Source organism: Podarcis pityusensis, assembly GCF_964106645.2.
Source record: "Podarcis pityusensis genome assembly, chromosome: 7".
Classification (NCBI taxonomy): domain Eukaryota; kingdom Metazoa; phylum Chordata; class Lepidosauria; order Squamata; family Lacertidae; genus Podarcis; species Podarcis pityusensis.
Genome location: NC_138031.1, coordinates 26,115,500 through 26,134,406, shown reverse-complemented (window position 1 = coordinate 26,134,406; position 18,907 = coordinate 26,115,500). Strand labels below are relative to the sequence as shown.

Sequence of the window (18,907 nt, the reverse complement as noted above, 5' to 3'; positions counted from 1 at the left end):
CCTGTGGTGCAAGGTTTCTGTTTTGTTTTTGTTTATTCAACCATGTGTTTCGTTGTGGTTAAATGATGCTTTGGAGAGAGAGAAAAGGACCTTTTCTGACTGTAAGTGCGACTTTTGCTGCAGCTTCTCAAGGAATTCCCCCTGTAGCAATCCTCTCGGTAAGCCATTAGCTGTGCACATCTGCCCACTCTAATGACCGCGCCAGTGTACACATACCTGACTGCCATCTAATTTAGATATCACCCACAGGACACAAATGCTGGTGTCTCATGGGCCAGTTAAATCCGGGATTATTGACCAGCTACAGTTATCGCTTCATTTGCCTTTGGGGTGGGGTGGGGGGGCTGAAGCACGTGGACCTGAGGTCACAGGTAGGTCAAATGCTGATACATATGGCGGGGGAAGAAAGCTGGAAGGACATGTTTTCTCTCTTTCTTTCTCTCTCTCTCTCTCTCTCTCTCTCTCTCACACACACACACACACACACACACCTTCCTTTCTCACAATGGCTGAAAGCCAAATTGACAGTGCTCTTCCAGCCCAGTCTTCTGAAACTTTGCCCGTTCACCATATCCTGGATTGTTTATTAAAGGCAGATTTGTCAAATTAGCTATATTGATCTCAGGAGACAAGTCCTGGCCTGCCGCTGTCAAAACATAGCAACCTTGGCCAGCTAAGCATCCAACACTGCAGTACTATGCTGGTCTACTCCAGAGTAAGTCCTATGACATTCAATGGGGCCCATCTTCTAGGTAAGTATGCGTAGGATTGCACTCCCAACAGAATTCTTCAGAGGACACGAGGGAGGTTCAACAGATCCGCCTGGTGCTCTAAAACTCAGAAATGTGATTACAGGCCTCCCCTTTCCTCCCTTGGCAAGTAGGCCATTGCTAAGGTTTCCATGACAACCAACCAGGAAGTAAAACAACAACTTGGGAGATAGTTGCTTATTTTGCTTTATGCCACTTGCCAGAGTTAAAACTTGCCATAGTTAAAACTCCTACCACAATTTGATGGCTTTAACAGTGTAGGATAACACTATGTCGATCATAAAAATGTCCTTGGTGACTACTACCATACTCTGGAAACCAGCCAAGGATTTCTGGTATGTTAAAATGCATAGGCAACCTCTGTACTTTGCTAAGTCCACAGTTTGTGACTGCCTCGGGATTTCAATGCCGTTATCTTCCATTCATTTCCATATTGTTTAAGGACTAGTCTGAGGCTTCTCATATTGTTTGTGCCTTCCTCTGTCACCTTTCATCTATGTCCTTTTCAGCACAGAGGCAAGCAGAGGAGGCCAAGAAAGGAAGCATTATTATTTTCCAATCAATTGCGCCCAAAGGATTCAAACATATGCCTCTGGCAGACTCCCTATCCCGTGTTGTTCCACTCTTATTCCTTCTGACTGCTGGGCCATGATTTCACTTCCCTGCTTGGAAGGGGCAAAGGACGTTTCTGAGATGCATAGGGAAGCGATCCCAGATTGCCTTAGGCAGTGGGTCTGAAGACCCTCTTCCTGCTTCTAAAGCATGTAAGACCTTGGGCTACGCTGTTCCTCAACTTCAACCATCTTGATCCTTCTAGCCCAAAACATCTCAAGCCAGGGCACTTCCCTCCATCCAGTTGCAGTCACTATTAATGTTTCTACCATTCCAGCCTAGGGTCTTTCTGGAAAAGTCCAGTCTCTAGGCTACAATTATGACAGAAAGCATTAACTTGTAATGGAGAAGTCTCTTAAGCCCACTTAACTTGAAACTCTCAAGATTTCATACATTTATAGGGATATACACACAGGACTCAAGGCAATGACCTTTTTACTTTCAGTGCATCTTAGATTCAGCCTTCCATTCCAGAGGAACATTCCTAAGAAACTGATATGAAATTACAGGCAAAGGAGCTCTCTCTGTAGCATTGCCATGGCTCAGTTGTTCACAATGTTCATCAATGGCTCATTAAGCGGATCATCCGTATTTCATATACTGGAAATGTAAGTCATGGGCACTTGCCATGGTAGTAGAGTCTGAGACCAGTTTTCTACCATATAGTGTGTATGCTGTAAGAGCAGATGAGAAAGGGGCAATTTTGAATTTGACCACAGAATCACATTGAGTGTGGTGCCGCATAGCACCTAAGCACTGTCAAGGCAGTGCCTCAGCTCATGTAGAGCGGGACATGAGGACTGGGACATTCGCAGGGAAACCAAAATGCTTGTGTACAAAGCTATTGTACTACCAAACATACTATATGCTTGTGAAACAAGGACCACTTCCAAACACCATCTCCAACTCCTTGAAAGATTCCATCAACAGTGTCTCTGAAGAATTATACACATCACTTGGGAAGACAGGCAAACTAATGCCAGTGTACTGGAAGAAGCAAAGATCACCAGTGTTGAAGCAATGATTCTTCAACATCAACTTCTTTGGATTGGTCATGTTGTGCGGATGCCTGATTATTGTCTTCCAAAGCAACTACTCTATTCCGAACTTAAAAATGGAAAGCATAATACTGGTAGTCAACAAAAGAGGTTTAAAGACTGTCTCAAGGCAAATCTAAAAAAATGTAGTATAAACACCGACAACCGGGAAACACGGGCATATGAGCACTCCAGTTGGAGAACAGCCTTTACCAAAGGTGTCATGGGCTTTGAAGACGCTCAAACTCAGTACAAAAGGGAGACACGTGCTAAAAGGAAGGCACATTTGGCAAACTCTCACCGTGATCAACTCCCGCCCGGAAACCTATGTCCCCACTGTGGAAGGACGTGTGAATCCAGACTTGGCCTCCACTGTCACTTACAGACTCACTGTTAAAACCGTGTTCATGGAAGACAATCTTACTCAGCTACGAGTCATCGCCGAAGAAGAAGAAGAGACCCTTGTGTGTGAGGACTGGGCACTTAATTCCAAATAAAAAACACTATTTAAACCAGGAACCTGCGGCCCTCCAAATGTTGTTGGACTCCAGCTCCCATCATCCCTAACCATTGACCACACTGGCTGTGGCCAATAGGAGCTGGGGGGCCACAGATTTCCCACCCCTCATTTAAAGTCAAGTTTACCAGTAATACTGAAACTGGCACCATTGTGGTGCCTGGAGCTTAAACAACTCTGCTGAAAGCAACAAGAGCTTTTGTGCAGTTACACATCCCTACCTGGAAGGCCAGATCCAAGAACTGCATCAGGCACCAAGGATTCCAGCTTCCTTTTCTTTATGCCTCTAATTAGTCTTCTGCAGAAGCAATTTAACCAGAATAAATTATTATGTCTTCTTGGAAATATGTCTGGCAGGTGCACCTTCATCCACAGAAGATTTAGCAGAGGCATCATTGTTCAGATTGCTGACACCTGGCTGTTTATTATATAACACAGTCCAATAAGAGTAATGGCAAAAATGAGAATCAATTTTGGAAAAGATAAATGCATTAGACTCTGGGCATGTGTAAACTTAACATTATCCAGCTGCACTGTAGACATTAAAGAATTATAAAACCCAGTTTTGGCTGAAATTCAAGAGTCTGCAAACGTAATGTCCAATGGACCTATTTAGTAATTATGGAGAGAAAACAGCCAATCACCTTTGTACCTGAATGGTATAATCTTTTTTTAAAAATTAAAGCAATAAAATTTAATGTAAAAGTACTTCTTCAGTGTTGAGATACTTGCCTAATGATCCTTTGATTAATCTTAGATAATGTTTTATCATTTCATCTATTTATCTATCTTCTATTAAATATTTCTGCTCCAGTCCCACAGTGGTAAAGTACATTTTCCCTGGGGATGAGGGAGGACCGTTGTTCTCAGCCAAAATGGGTTTCTCTAGTACAACTTTTCAAAATTTCAGTTATTCCTCACAGTCACAGATTCGGGCCATTCTGTTTGCCAGCTGGCCTGTGACAGGTTTAAAGTAATTTCCAGCGTTCGCTATTCATAGCACTTTGCCCAATCTTTGATCTACGTATCACAGTAAGTGATTCAGACATTTCCATAATATAGTTTTCATCAACAGGATTCAAGATTAGGATTACTTATTCCTTAGAAATCCTAAAGTGCAAACTCAAAGAACAAACAAACAAACAAAGACGTAAGAAAAAGTGAGTTAATTTTAAAAGGTCATATTGTTACTATGCAAGGTCTCCAATTTCATGAGGGAAAATTAATTTTTAAACAAAACAAAAAAAAAGTACATAGGATTATTACTTTAATGGGCACAGGCTACCCACTGTTTGGTAAATAGAGCTTTTGCACAGCCATGATATAAAACTCCAGGAAGCAACAACATAAAAGGCGAGGTAAATCATTTGTCATCATTTTAATTTATGTTTTTCCTACAATTCCAATTATAAAATTCCATATAGGAGAGGATGATCACAGCAGGATCACAAAGGTTCTGTCACAGATCCCAGCTGCTTTACCCATTCGCATACCCCAACCACACTCAGTTATGTAATGGTCTTCCAAACAAATTTCCCTTTCTTTTGGACTCGAGACTCTGATAAAGTCACAACAGAATTATGACACCTAAATAAGACACAGTATCAAAGGAGGGGTCCATGGAGAGTTTGCAACAAAGGGCTATTCAAAAAGACCTGTTTATTCAGCATGGTTTGCTCACACAAAGATTATGCAAAGGTTAGATTATACTTGGTCTTAATTGCAAGATCCTTATACATCCTCCCATTAGTGATTTGTTTATTACACATTTTTCAATGCCTTTCTCCATCACTTCCCTAGCTGCAAAAAGATCTTTTTGCAAAAATTCTTTTTTTAAAAAGTGGATTTGTTGTGCTAGGACAGCAGAGCACTTGAACTCACTTAACTTTGCAAACCTAAACTTGAATCCCTCCCACAATGTATGGCTACTGGTTTGTAACTACTGTTCATCTGATTTCACCGAGAACTTGAAATGGCTGAAGGAGATGGAACGACTCCCCTGTGAGGAAAGGTGACAACATTTGGGGATTCGTAATTTAGAGAAAAGGCAAGTAAGAGGCAACATGATAGAAGTGCATAAATTTGTTTTTCTTCCAGAGAAGAAGGGGTGATTGAAGATCTACCTCAGGAACAAGGGGGGTGGGAATAAACATCTACTGTACATTGGGAACAAGGGTAGGAGGAGCCCAACATTGCTTCCCATTTGCCAGTTGATGGCACATGTTCCCCTGGCCTGGTCTCACTTCCTTCTGCCTTCCCTCAAGACATTTTGACTTTGTACGCATTGCAGACTTTGTACACATTACAGGCTTAAAACACAGGTTGTTCTTTTTCTCAGTTCAGATCAAAGATGGGGGGAAATGCAACATTTCATAAGAACCTTGTGTATATACTGCTTCCCAAATCAGCAGTTGCAGACCCTGCAAGTGTCCCTAATTTCCAGGGATAGTCCCGGTTTTATAGAAGCTGTCCCGGTTTCTGTTTTGGTCCCGGAATGTCCCACTTTTCCTTAGGACTTCCCTATTTTCATCAGAGAAATGTTGGAGGGTATGGAGTTATCCAGTCCCCAAGCCATCTGAAGGCAGCCATGTATAGGGAAGTTTTTTTAATGCTTAATGTTTTATTAGGCTTTCATATATGTTGGAAGCCGCCCAGAGTGGCTGGGGCAACCCAGTCAGACGGGCAGGTTATAAATAGTAAAATTATTATTAATAATATGATTATGGAATACAGTAGGACGTTCCCATTTTCATCAGATAAATGTTGGAGGGTATGCTTGGCTTGCACTGGAGACAGAGTAAGCAGGTGTAAGTAGGCCCAGAGAGGGAAAGAGAGAGGGGCTGACCCAACAGTTCTCTCAGGCTGTTGATGGTTCTGTCAGGAGCTGATGGTATCTGCTTTCTGGCCTGGCCTATCTCCCTTCTGCAGATTTCTTGTGCTGATTTCTTTATTTCTTTTTTAGCACAAGAGTCTCTGCAGCCTGATCGGTGCAGGTCTCTAGCAGTGACAGAGCTCACTTTCAAGAGTGATAAGGCTCAATCTAAACAAAACAAAAAAGCATTCTGGGGGGCAGCTTTACTGAGGGGGGGTCACAGTGATTTCTATTTTCAGCATGTACGGCTTCCAGGGCTTCTTCATTTCTAACATGAGAATTCTGTGTAAATTCCTCATGCAGAAGGCATGTAGCTTCAGAAATGATATCTTTACTTTGCAGGCAGAGATCAGGCTTAAAACCGCTAATCTCATTTGAAAAGCTAATCTTCTTTGAAAGAGAACTGTACCTCACCAGAACAAATCTTATGTTTTATGTTTCCACAGTGTAGGATTGCACCTATAGCTGGGCAGATCCCACTGAAATGTAACCTATTAAAAACTGGTGGTTTAGATGCAACACAAAATTGTGCTTTGAACCAACTGTGGATACCAAACCATGATTTGTGTTATAGGCATACAGACAAACCATGGTTTCCCACGTCCCCTTGATGCTATCCCCAAAAGTGGCCTTTAAGGTCCCAAAAACAACGGTTTGGTTTGTAATATCAAGCAACTTCAAACCATAATATCAGTTCCTGCTTGCTGGTCACTCACAAACCATGACTTGCCGAATGGTATTGATTCTAATACCCTAAGTAACTATAGTTTTGCATTGTGACCAATTATTTCTTGAGTTTGTATCATGTCACAGAAACCCACACTGAGGAGCGGCTAGAGCAAGATGTTAGGGGGAATATTCCAACCGTACAAAAGACTGACCAAGAGGAGTCTTAAACCCTTACGCACATTCAGTTGCTACAGCTACCATTTTGTTTCTAACTCAAAGTATCAGAGCCAGAAACCAGAGGAAAACTGCTAAACTGCCTGAAAGGTTTCCCATATGTCTACTGTGTAATTATTTTACTATTAAAATAGCACACATACAGAGCACCTTCAACTCACAAGCACACCCCTCTCCAGAAACATCTTTTTTGGGTTTCCCCTCAACCCTCCCTATCAGACTTAGGGTGGGGGTTATACAGAGAGAGGGAGTCCCACTGCACAGGCCGAAGTCCTTGCATTAGTGGGACAACTTAGTTGGATACAACCCAATATGTTTATGTTTCATGGTGGCAGAGTGGTCAGAGAGTCAGATAAGGACTGAGGAGGTCAGGGTTCAAATTTCCACTCAAATATAAAACTGATCTGGCAATCCTGGAGCAGTCATCATCTCTCAGCTGAACATACCTCACAGAATACCTGTGGTGGTTAAAACTGAGAGTGGGGAAAGCAGCCTGTATGCCTTCTTGAGGTCATTGGACGGAACATAAGGGGTATAAGGCTGTGTACACAGCATATATTGAAAACACATTTAAAGGATGCTCTCTCTCATACACACAGACGGAGGGGGAGAGAGAATCCTGGGAACTGCAGTTTACCTTTCATAGAGCTACAATTCTCAACACCTTTAACAAACTGCAATCCTTGGTTTCAAGGGAAACTTTAAGTGTGTGGTGAGTTTGCAGCCTAAATGTAATAAACAAATTGGATCTATATCTGTGCAAAAGTCAAAACACGCTTGATCTCACTATTGTTTAATTTGCCGCCTTAATGAGAACATTGTTGGTATGTTTTATTCCTCAAAACTGAGCAACTGCAACCCAGGGCAATTTTTTTTTCTATTACAGCATACGTATTTTAAGCTTAATTTGCAAATAAAGAAAAATCAATGAAGGATTAAAATCCCACATTATCCAAAACGATGCAGAAGTATGTATATATAATTTTTCCTGTATGAATCAATAAGTATTTCCCCAACCATCATTTATTAATAGGTTTACCATCTGCATTCAGATCTCAGTTCCACCAATTAATAGACAGGAGTCTGACAGCAGTGCACATATGATTTGCAGAATAAGAAAAAAGAAACCTGATAAGCAATTCATTTAACAGCAAGCAATTCAAACCCAAGACAAAAGAGACTGTAAGAATAGATTTGTTGTTAAGCCTTAAATAATTATAGTCAGATGAGAAAGAATTCACATTCATTTCAAAAGCTGACCTTTAGAAAGAAAACAGAATTAAATGAGGGGGAGATACATCTCCTCTATATTGATTTGCGCAAGATAATACAAGGAATCAATTTGTGTGTTTTTTTCTGCTGTTGCTCCAGTGACTTCTTTCAGCTTTGAGACAGGGAGATTCAAATCTGCAAAGGAAATAAGAATTCAGGTGAATATGCAACACCTTTGTTTTGTTTAAGGATAGGCGGACTTACCAAATAGGTTGTAAAATATATACCAGTTCAATAAATGTTTGTTTGGCTGCTTCCATTGTCTGAGGCAGTATACCTCTGAATACCAGTTCCTGAGAATCACAAGTGAAGAGTGCAGCAGGTCCCAGGCCTCCTCTGTGAACTGGCCTATTGCAGGCCGGATCGGCCTTCTGCCGCCAAATTGACCGATGGCGGCAGGAACCAGAGAGCATCCCCCTGGGCATAGGACCAACTGACCAATAGCAGTGCTTGGCCCCATTCCAGGGCAAGGATAAATCCCCAGCCTGTGGGGCCTTTTGGCCTCCCTCTTGCAAAATTCCCACTAAAACGCTTTTTTGCACCTCCTAAAGGTAAAGGTAAAGGGACCCCTGACCATTAGGTCCAGTCACGGACAACTCTGGGGTTGTGGTGCTCATCTCGCTTTATTGGCCGAGGGAGCCGGCATACAGCTTCCGGGTCATGTGGCCAGCATGACTAAGCCGCTTCTGGCAAACCAGAGCAGTGCAAGGAAACGCCATTTACCTTCCCACCGGAGCGGTACCTATTTATCTACTTGCACTTTGTGCTTTCAAACTGCTAGGTTGGCAGGAGAAGGGACCAAGCAACGGGAGCTCACCCCGTCACGGGGATTCGAACCACTAACCTTCAGATTGGCAAAACCTAGGCTCTGTGGTTTAGACCACAGCGCCACCCGCGTCCCTTTGCACCTCCTATTAGGGGCCAAACTAGAGATTACATTATTCACATAAAATTTGGCCTTGCATGCAGTGATGGACAGAACGGCAGGGCTCAGTGGCGTAGCGTGGGGGGTGCAGGGGGGGCCGGCCGCACCGGGCGCAACATCTGGGGGGGCGCTCGCACTCGCAGCTCTCTGCCCCTACCTGGCTCACTCACTCTCTCTCACTGCAGTGCTGGCTGTGCGAATCCGATCCGAGCCGCTGGGTCGCCGCCCACTGTGGAGGGGGTGGGTGCCAGGCGTGCAGTGCGGAGAGAGAGCGAGGGACTATCTGGGGGAGGGACAGTGCAGCGGCCGCCCAGCGCAGTGCTGAGCGCGGGAGAAAACCACACTAGACCAGACGAGGCAGCAGCAAGAAGAAGCTGGCAGCGGCGGCAGGTTAGGGGTTAGGGGGCGCAAATTACTTGCCTTGCCCTGGGTTAGGGGGCGCAAATTACTTGCCTTGCCCTGGGTGCTGACAACCCACGCTACGCCGCTGGCAGGGCTGCATCACTTACCTGACCTCCCTCTGGCTGAGTCAGGGCTACATACATTCCAGTTCTATAGCCGGAAGTTGCACCACACTGATGCCTTGCCCCTGGGCCTCTCCATCCCAGTGTGCAGTAGCGACTGGTGGTGATGCCTATCCAGATAGCAAATGTTCCTGAATATGTTGGAGTGTTTCTCCACCTCATTTGCAGTTGTGATTCAAGGACCCGCCAGCCGCTTGAGAATAAGAAAGACACATGGACACAGTATATTAGGTTGATGGACTAAAAAAGGCCACAACTTTATTGATTACAGCATGGGAGAGGTATTGGCTTAGACATTGGATAAAACAACAGAGCGTGACTCCACCCCCTCGGGGAGGGGTAAATCTATCAAGGGTTAACCATCAGTGGGAGGAGCCTGTTGATGCAAATACAACTGAAAGCTCCCCCTGATGTCACCGGGGGTCCTGCCATGATCCGACAAAAACCAGCAGCAGAATGAACAGGAAGCGCTGCCACGGCCGCATTTGAGTGGCTAAACCCCGCCCCCCAGCCTCAACCTGATTGGTTGGCTGCCTGGGGGCGTGGCGCAGCAGCCGGGATAGCTGGGTAGGGGCCGAAACGCCCCCTGCCAATGCAGGAAATGGCTCCCGCTCACAACTCCTCCCCTCTGTAAGGAGGAGAGGCTTTAGGTGCTGAGTTTTGAGGGCCAACATTGGTGAGTTTGCAACTCTTGTAAAATTCTGCAGTTGGGGTGCTCTGGAAAACAAAGCTTAATATTTGCAGCCCCCCATAGTTAACTAAGAAGTGGGATCACACCTCATTCACCCTTGTTTGTTAATTCTTAAACTAGACTTTTCATAAACTTTACACCCCATCTCTCTTCTCTTCTATTTTTCTGAGATTTTGAAAAGAAAAGACGCTCCGTAACCTTTGCTTCCCTGCTCACAGCTGGACAGCATTAATGCAATATCTTCCCCAGTAGGATTATTAGAATAGTTAGTCAAGTGATCATTATCACCTTCCTCTGCTGCCTCTCCTCATGCCATCAATTCATTTGCAAGTTGCAATCAATTGTGTACTCACCCCCCCCCAAAAAAAAACTAATTTTAAAGGCTTGAATGCATTTTGTATCCCTGCTATGAAATCCTTCCCGCTATGAACCCCTTAGTTTTTGGTTTTTAAGCACATTTTCTTTGTTAAATCAGTCTGCTCATTCTAAACACCAGCAGAAATGTCACCGCCTTCGAAATTAGGTTTGGTTCTTTAAGAAGATCAGCTGGTAGCTTAACGTAGCTTGTGGATTTCTTAACAAGGAGATAGTTTGCCTTAGGCAACACATCATACACTCCGTGCAACAGCACAGCCAAAGACAGGGTCCAAAATGAGTGTTATGGAACTTTCTGTCAGTTTCCCCCCACCCCTTCCCATTTCATTATTTCTTATGCCAAATGATATGGAACTGAATGTTTGTTCGCATAATTATTTCAAACCCAAAATGACAGCTTTCATGTCAGTCTCATGGAGGCCGAAAACTGCAACATTTGAATAAAGCAAAGCCTTGGCAAAAAGGAACTGAACTCAGTGGAAATAGGATTAAGGCAAAACTGATTTTTTGTGCCCAGGCAGTCCCGTCTTGTTCCCCCCCCCCCACTGGGTTTGGTGAGAACCCAGCAGCCTCCACAACGGCCAGGGGAGCGGAGCAAAGGTTTGCAGGACAGCGTGGCTTCAGGAGGACAGGGAAACAGCACACCGGGCCGCAAACGTCTCCCACCACCGGACTGGTTGAGCGGCCATTTTAGGACCATCTAAATCTTCAAGTTATTAAATAACACAAAGGTGTTGACATAAATTATTTTTGATAATTTATGGCAAATTGTAGCGATGCATTTTAAATGTGAGAGCATAATTTCTCATGTCAGCTCCGATACAAAAATGTTGGTGGTAGGACAAATAATATTAACATACTTGCTAAGCACTTAAATTGAACTTTTTCCCAGTTGTCTAAAATGTAAATGATCATTATTGCAGTCCATAATAAATTGGATTATTTTAAAAAAAGTTAAATAAGATTGAAATAATAATAATTTTTGTTGGGTGACAAATTTGCATGCCTTTAAACGAGGGTCAGTGATGAAATCAGTCACAAACTCAAGAGAGATTATGCTCATACAAAAAGAAAATAAAAAAGAGATCTTCCCTAGCAAACAATCAGCAGACCTGCTGCAAATATTTACCATGTTTGCAAAAGTTATAGCCCTGTGCAGATTCTAATCATCTAATGTGATTAGGATCACTTGTTCTGAGATAAGAGGCATGCTGAGCAGCTCCAGCCTCTTCAGCACATTTCCATCACCACCTTCCATGCGCCACAGGGCTAAACACCTGTAGCCTATTGTGGAGGCTGCCGGAAAAACCCACAGAGAATCACAGTGCCTGCTTTGGCTGCAGAGACTGATAACTCATGACTGCTGCCTCCCGCGCTGTGTTGATGCATGGAGGTCCTGGGCTGCCCTGATGGGGTCCAAAGGAAAGCAGAGCAATACATTTGGGCTGCAAATGTGGGCTGCAGCAGTTGCTGGAAGGAGGCATAGAAAATGCCATCCGTCTTAGGGCCTCCACTCCAGATTTTTATAGGGTTTCCTCCTTGGCTTTTTCTTCTCCCGAAGATGTCCCTCAAGGCAGCGAGTATGGGTTTTTCCTCAGGATTTACTCCCAAAACCTTTCTCACAGATGTGTATAGTCACAAGCAGGTCCATGCAGAGCTTGGTCTGAGGCCCAGGGCAGGAGTCTTGTTAGAATAAAGTTATAAACTCAAACAAGAAAAACAGCTAGTTCCTGGCAGAGCCTGTTGGCTGGCTTAACCCTCCCAAGGGTTCCCAGCTGCCCCCTGGCTCTGTAGTGGCCTGGATGCAAGGCAACACAGTAAACCTCAGAGTTTTCTTTCTCTTAGATGGGCTACCTTCCCAGATCAGTCTTGCTTTGGCTAAACCAATTAGAGTTAAGGCAAAACTTCATGTGATGCTGGAGAGTTGTGATTGGCTCCCCTAGTGTCATTAACTTGCCTAAAATCAACTGGGGGGTGTGGACCAGAGCCATGGCAGGAAACAGTTAACACATGCAGATTATCCCCACCTGAGTTGCTATCAGCCACAAGGGGGGAAATGTGCCATATACTGCACATATACTGCATATATTCTTTCTCTTCTGCAGCTCATAGCGCCAGTAATATAAAAGGAGAGCTTTCTGGTGTGCCCTTTCTTGGCACGCACCCTCCCAGGTACAAAGACCAGACTCAACTCCCTGGCAAGCAAGCGTGACCTGAATTGCAAGTTAACCTTGATTGCCTATTAATTAGCATTCAGCGTTAGTGGCCAAGAAGCCACTAAGCAGTGCAGCAATGTTCATCACAATATTTAGATGCAGCAGAGCTGTTCTTTCATTCTGGCTTCTTACAGGCCCCAAAGACGTACTTTTTCGCAGAGAAATTACAAATCTGGATGAACAAGGAAGCTTTCTATGGCAAGCTACACCAATCAAACCGGGACTAAGACAGGGACAGGAACGCACAATTTAATTTACTTTCATGCTTCTGCAATTTACAGTGTATCAGTGTCACATCTGTGTGTTATGTTGTGCTTGCCATTTCAAGCCACTTTGTTTTCCTGGCTTTACATATATATCTTGCCTTTTCTTTGTCAACCCAAGCTAAACTTCATTTCGGCAAGTCCTTTGATGCGGATCATCCCTCAAAGTCACACGAGTCCAAGAACCACCAGAGCTTGTAGAATTTCATCTTTTATTCCAATTAGCATCAAAGCCTGCTGTGTGCTCTTTGAGATGTTTGCAAATGTTGTTTGTAGGATCATAGGGGTGAATGGTGGCCACGCACATGAACTTTGCTTAAATAAATGAGGCCGTGTTCCCCCTACAGCACTGGGAAGGTTAATTTGGCTTCTTCTCTGGACTAAGAGCAAGGAGGGGTGGTCGGAGCAGTCTCTTTCGATGTTGCTTTCACATGTGTTCATTCTAAATTAGGGATGGGTGATTTCTGCACATTTCTACACATTTCTGCAAGCGGTTTCCTCAGATACAATGCATTTGTGTGTTTTCACCAGTATATGCATTCTTGTGAACACTTTCCCCTAATAAATGCATCCGTGCTCACATATTTTGGGATGGAGAATTGCATCAACAGATTCAGAGAAGGCCAAATTTCAAAGTACAGTTGTGTTTCAGCTTGCATATTGTTTCAGGAAGAGCAAATTGGATAGGTTCATGTTAAAATCTGCACCAAATGCAATCTCTTCCCCTGTCCACAATACCATTCTGTCCTACATTCACCTGCGATTCTTTTTAAAAAATCCCACAGTCCCTCAGCCAGAAAAAGTACAAAGCTTTAGCATTTAAAACAAGGGTCAAAGAAAGATAAATGTCATTAATGGTTACAAGGCTTCCCAGGATGCTATTTACGTAAGAAGAAAAAAAGTGCATGCTAATTGCAGTCATGCAATTAATGTCACATTTAGTTTGACCCTTAACAGGAAGAGTTTCTGTGGAACTGCCATGTCTGCAGGTATGGCTGTGATAGGGAACTTGCCCCCACTCCCACCCTCCGCATAGCAAGCACAAAACTCAAGAGCTCTTCAGCTATTTATTAGAGTTGTCATCATATAGACAGTTACCTGTGAATTTAGATTGGCATTTGATAGTATTGCTGGGTCAGACCTGGCAGAAGAAAATCTCGTGTTTGGGGGGAAAGGGGAAGAAAAGCAGACAGTCTCTAGGCTTCAAAGCCCTTTCTCTCCACACAACCATCTTTTTTATAAAATCAAAGTGGGCTTCTCGTTTTCAATCAAATAGCATTTGATTTCCAGGATGATACTGACTCAGGACAAGCAGTTTTTAAAAATCTGATGGACACTCCCCGGGCCCTTTGCCCCTGATGGTCTTTAATGTGTAGACAGAAACTATTTGCATTCTACTGCGTGTAACGAAAGAGAGAGGGGAAGCTATTTTTGCATGTATTCTAAATGAATTCTATGGGTTCCCCCCACTAGCAACTCAGCTGAGCCCTCATTACTCATACAGTAAACGGAAGTATAAGATTTATATGCATAGTCCATTTCACTCAGTTTAAGAAACAATAAGATTGATAAAAGAAGTCCAATTGAGCACTTGGTCATTTTTTAAAGAGAGGGAAGAGTGAATGAATTGGGGGAGGGGGGAGAAACTAGCCCTTCTCTTATAGAAGGAAATGGTAGAGTTCCTTACATCATGCATTGATTTACTGTACTTGGGTGGATAGGAACCTCCACACTTACAGTTATGCATAGGCAGTGTTTATACTGCTGAAATGCAGTCTTCTGCTGCCCTCTAGAAGTTGATTGATGAACACATCCTACATCAACAGGACATCTTTAACAAGTTGGTCACGGAGGAAAAAGGCATGCTTAGGCAAAAAAAATAAAATTGAATTAGGCTTCAGTGCATTTCAACATTGTGTTGAATTGTGATTATTGGGTTTAGGTGAAATTTGCAGTGCTGAGGTTAAGTGAGCTAAAGCACTGGTCTTCAAATGGTGGGTTAGGTCCCACTAACTGGCTGCAGTGGGTCGCAACAAAGCCACTACTACCATGCAAATATATATATACGTATAGGGGTGCATGGAGTGTTAGGGGAGGGGGCAGTACCTCTGGTGGGGGGCACATCATACTCCTTCTGGGATAGTTTGTCCACCTTTGGTCCCCACCCTGCACTCAGCTCTCACCTGTGGCTCCTAGAAGCTGTCAGCATGTGACAGCAGCCACATCCTGAGAACAGCTTTGACTGGCCAGCTAAACCAGGTGAGGGTCACTGATGGGTCTCAAACCCTTGGTGAATTACGGACTTCTCCTGCATGCAATGACAGGCTCCAGTGGATTGAGTGGATGAGACCAATAGTGGGTTCAATGGTGAAGAAGGTGATCTCTACACATGCTATAGAGGGAAGTGAGGGGCAGATGGGGCTCGTCAATCTGGGAAGGTAGCCCATCTAGAAGATAGTAAACTCTGATCCTAAACCTCCACTACATTGCAGGACATCTTCAGGAGAAGACAATGCTAAGGAGTAAACTCTAAGAAGTCCCTAAGATGGTTGGATGGTGCCTTGTACGCCTCCTTCCAGCAACTCTTGCAGCCAAGCTGGTGTCAAACATATTGCTCTGTTTTCCTTTGGACGACATCAGTCCAAGATGAGGATCTGGACATCTGGACAGCCCAGGACCTCAATACACACTGCTCAAGCTTGTGTCCTGGAAAGGTCATTTCAATGCTGCTAAAGCAGTGATTTGACTTCATGCCCAGAGGCACGCCCCATTGTTATCTCAACATGCAACATTTATCAAAAATATTTATATGCCACTATTTCATTAGAAAAATCAAAGTAGCTTACAACAAAAATACATTCGACCATTTAGTAAAAAAATTATATTTCTAAACAGACATCAACTAACTATTGTAGAAAGATGTATTCTTAATTCCTTGCATAGGCCTGGGTTTATAGAAAAGTGTTCCGTAGGTGTTTGAATAGTTGAAACAGAAGGTTGCTGTTGAATCTCTGTTGACTGAGTATTCCACAGGAATATTAGATGGTAAACTCTGATCCTAAACCTTCACTACCTTGTGGGGCATCTTCAGGAGAAAACAAGGCTAAGGAGCAAACTCTAAGGAGTCCCTAAGATGGTAAAAGATTATTACTGTATTTTTCCATGTATAAGACTATATTTTCCCCCAGATTTTTAAAGTTTAAAATTGGAGGTCGTCTTATACACGGAATGTTGCAATGATTTATTTCTTAATTTTGGGCTCAAAAAATAGGGGTCGTCTTATACATGGGGGTGTCTTATACACAGCAAAATACAGTATATGGGTCCCCAAATGTTTGGGTTAAGTGGGTCCTGAAAATTTTTAAGATTCCTGTGCTAAAGGATGCAATTCTGTACATATTGATAGACAATATCCACTGATTTCAAAGGGATGTGTGTGTATGTTTCTAGGGCTGCAGCCTGGTTTTCTGTGTTCTGAATATTTGTCCTGGCATATCTGCTTGTAATGCCAATAGCACAATAGCAAGGGTTTTGAAAGTGAACTAGCACAGCAATATATTCACCCCTTGTAAATATGAATTGCGAGTCCGACTGGCCTCGTTGGCAGATCATAATGCTGCCATTTATGTTAACCTTGCATTCATTTTGCACTGTTGCATTCAGTAAAGGAATGAAAGAAATGGGGGGGGGGGAAACAAGCATGTGGGCTAGAATCAAAGAATTGAAGAGTTGGATGTGTTTTGTCTGCATTGACTCACCTTTGCAGATGTTCCATACAGTTTGTTCCAGCTACACTGTGAATCAATATGCAAGGCCCTGTGTTCTATATATTCACAGAAGGGTGTTTCCACTAATGGTCTTACTGACTCAGGATCATTTTTCATATGGACACTTTATACTAACAGAAAATGAGGCAAAGGTCAGATAGAGGGGGACACCCAACATTACAGATATCACATCCAAGACCATGGGACTTCTATTTTATGTTCTGCACTAGTAGCAGGTGTTCTAGGTTAGGTTTATACCTGGTTTATTAAGTGTATATATCAGTTCACACTACAAAAACCTTGCAGTGTTTTACAGTGAGAGTATGTACAAGAATAAAAATACATAGATATATTAAAAACATAGAATAAAAATCATCCAGTCATTGGTGAAGCTCAAATACTCAGCGATGGGGACGAGGACATCTTTGCCTAGTACCAAATAGGTGACAGAGTTGAGACCAGGCGGACCTCCTGGAGAGAACACTCCATAGATGGAGACTATTGCAGGAAAGGCCTGTTCTTTCATCACCACCCTTCAGACCTTCCTGGAAATGGCACAAAAAGAAGGGCTTCAGACAATAATGTTGCGGTCTGGGCAAGTTTATATGGGGAAACATGGTACCTTCTAGGTCTTGCAGTTCTTCTGCTTAACAGAAGATACCATTGTGGTGTTGAGAGTGGCATACATATTGCAGGTGTAACAGATACACCTGGTTAGAGTGTTGGACTAGGACCCAGAAAACCAGGGGAGAAGAAGAGCTAAATCTGCCAGCTTGAACTCCTTAGTGGAAAGTTGGGATATAAATGCAATCACAAATAAATGAAATAAAAGGACAAGAGTCACAACTCAGAAGAGTATAACAAAGAGCATTCAGGCAGTCTTCTTTCAGGAAACTCAGCTCGGCAGCAATACTTGTGTGCAAATGCTGCTCAAAGTTTACTCTGATCAGGAGCCAAGACAAGCTCTCAGACTTTTCCCAAGACCTCCCACCCAGCACTCTCTTCAGCTTTGGACAAACAATGCTGGCTATTTGCTCAGCTAATAAGGAGCTGTTGGAAGACCTTATCCAACAGCACCATCTAGTGACACCTGCTATCAGTTAATTGAACAGAAAGTTGATGTTGAACAATTTCACCCCTTAAATTAACACACATTTTTAAGGAGTATAAATCGTGAGAGCATGCTAAGAATAGGAACTGTATTTTCAAAAGTTTCCATGTAAGCTAACATACTTCTATTGATGCATCTTGGATATGAAATGGAAGCAGCAGGTCATCATTTTTCAGCATTGGCCATGCTAGCTGGGGCAGATGTTGTTGTTGGAGACCAGTGTGTGGAGAGCCACAGATCCCTAACCTCCGATGCAGGAAGAATGTAAGAAATGCCTGGCTGAATCACCCAGAAAATTTGATGGGAATGCAGGATAACCATTTCTATACACTCACACACAAAGGATATTCACATGCACAAACCAAAAAATACAGACAGATGAGCCTTCTTGAGCTTCTAAAACTTGATAAAACTGCAGTTTTCCTTACAAGTGAACAAGAGGATAGATTGTGGGACAAGTTTCTACATACATGCATAGCTACACGACTCCTGCTGTTTCTAAAGGTTTTGTACATACTTTAAAAGTAGGCTGTGTACATACCATGCATTTAAAGCCCATTCTTTCCCTCAATCATTCTGGGCACTGTATTTACCCCTCACAATACATGGCAAACCTTAACAAACTATGGTACCCAGAATTATTTGGGGGAAAGAATGTGCTTTGAATGTGCTGTAAAGGTAAAATGTGTACATGGCCTCAGATTTGATCTGAGGGTTCAAAAAAACTCACTACATCTAGAAAAATTAAATAATGTTTCGTCATGGCCTGACAATAATCTATTCACCTAGATTTGAAATTGAACCTTAGTGATAAAGTTTGAGGTTTTAATATAAAAAAAAGCCAATTCCCAAAATATCCTGTCTGCCCAACATTGATGTAAAAGACTAGAGCAATAATAGATCTAGATAATAACAGTCTAGATAACAGACCAGACTGTGAAAAGATATATTATTTATTGACTGACCAGGGTAAATCCATCACCTTCAAGACAACTCTGTTTACTATGACCAAAATGGTCCAATCAATAATATTTTCCTGCCATGGAGACCCA

At 43.0% G+C, this 18,907-nt stretch overlaps 1 protein-coding gene across 2 annotated transcripts in view; it reads right to left on the bottom strand.

Annotated features, from left to right (window-relative positions):
- Positions 1-4,299: 4,299 nt before the first annotated feature.
- The window catches only part of RBM12B (RNA binding motif protein 12B), a 41,452-nt gene continuing 26,844 nt past the window's right edge, over positions 4,300-18,907 (bottom strand). The window contains exons 2-3 of one of the 2 annotated variants that reach the window (XR_013988536.1): positions 9,418-9,625; positions 4,300-8,118 (exon numbers count right to left, since the gene is read on the bottom strand). The gene's annotated coding sequence lies outside the window, so the exon portion shown is untranslated. The remainder of the gene's footprint in view (positions 8,119-9,417; positions 9,626-18,907) is intronic. The other variant, XR_013988537.1, reaches the window with a different exon arrangement.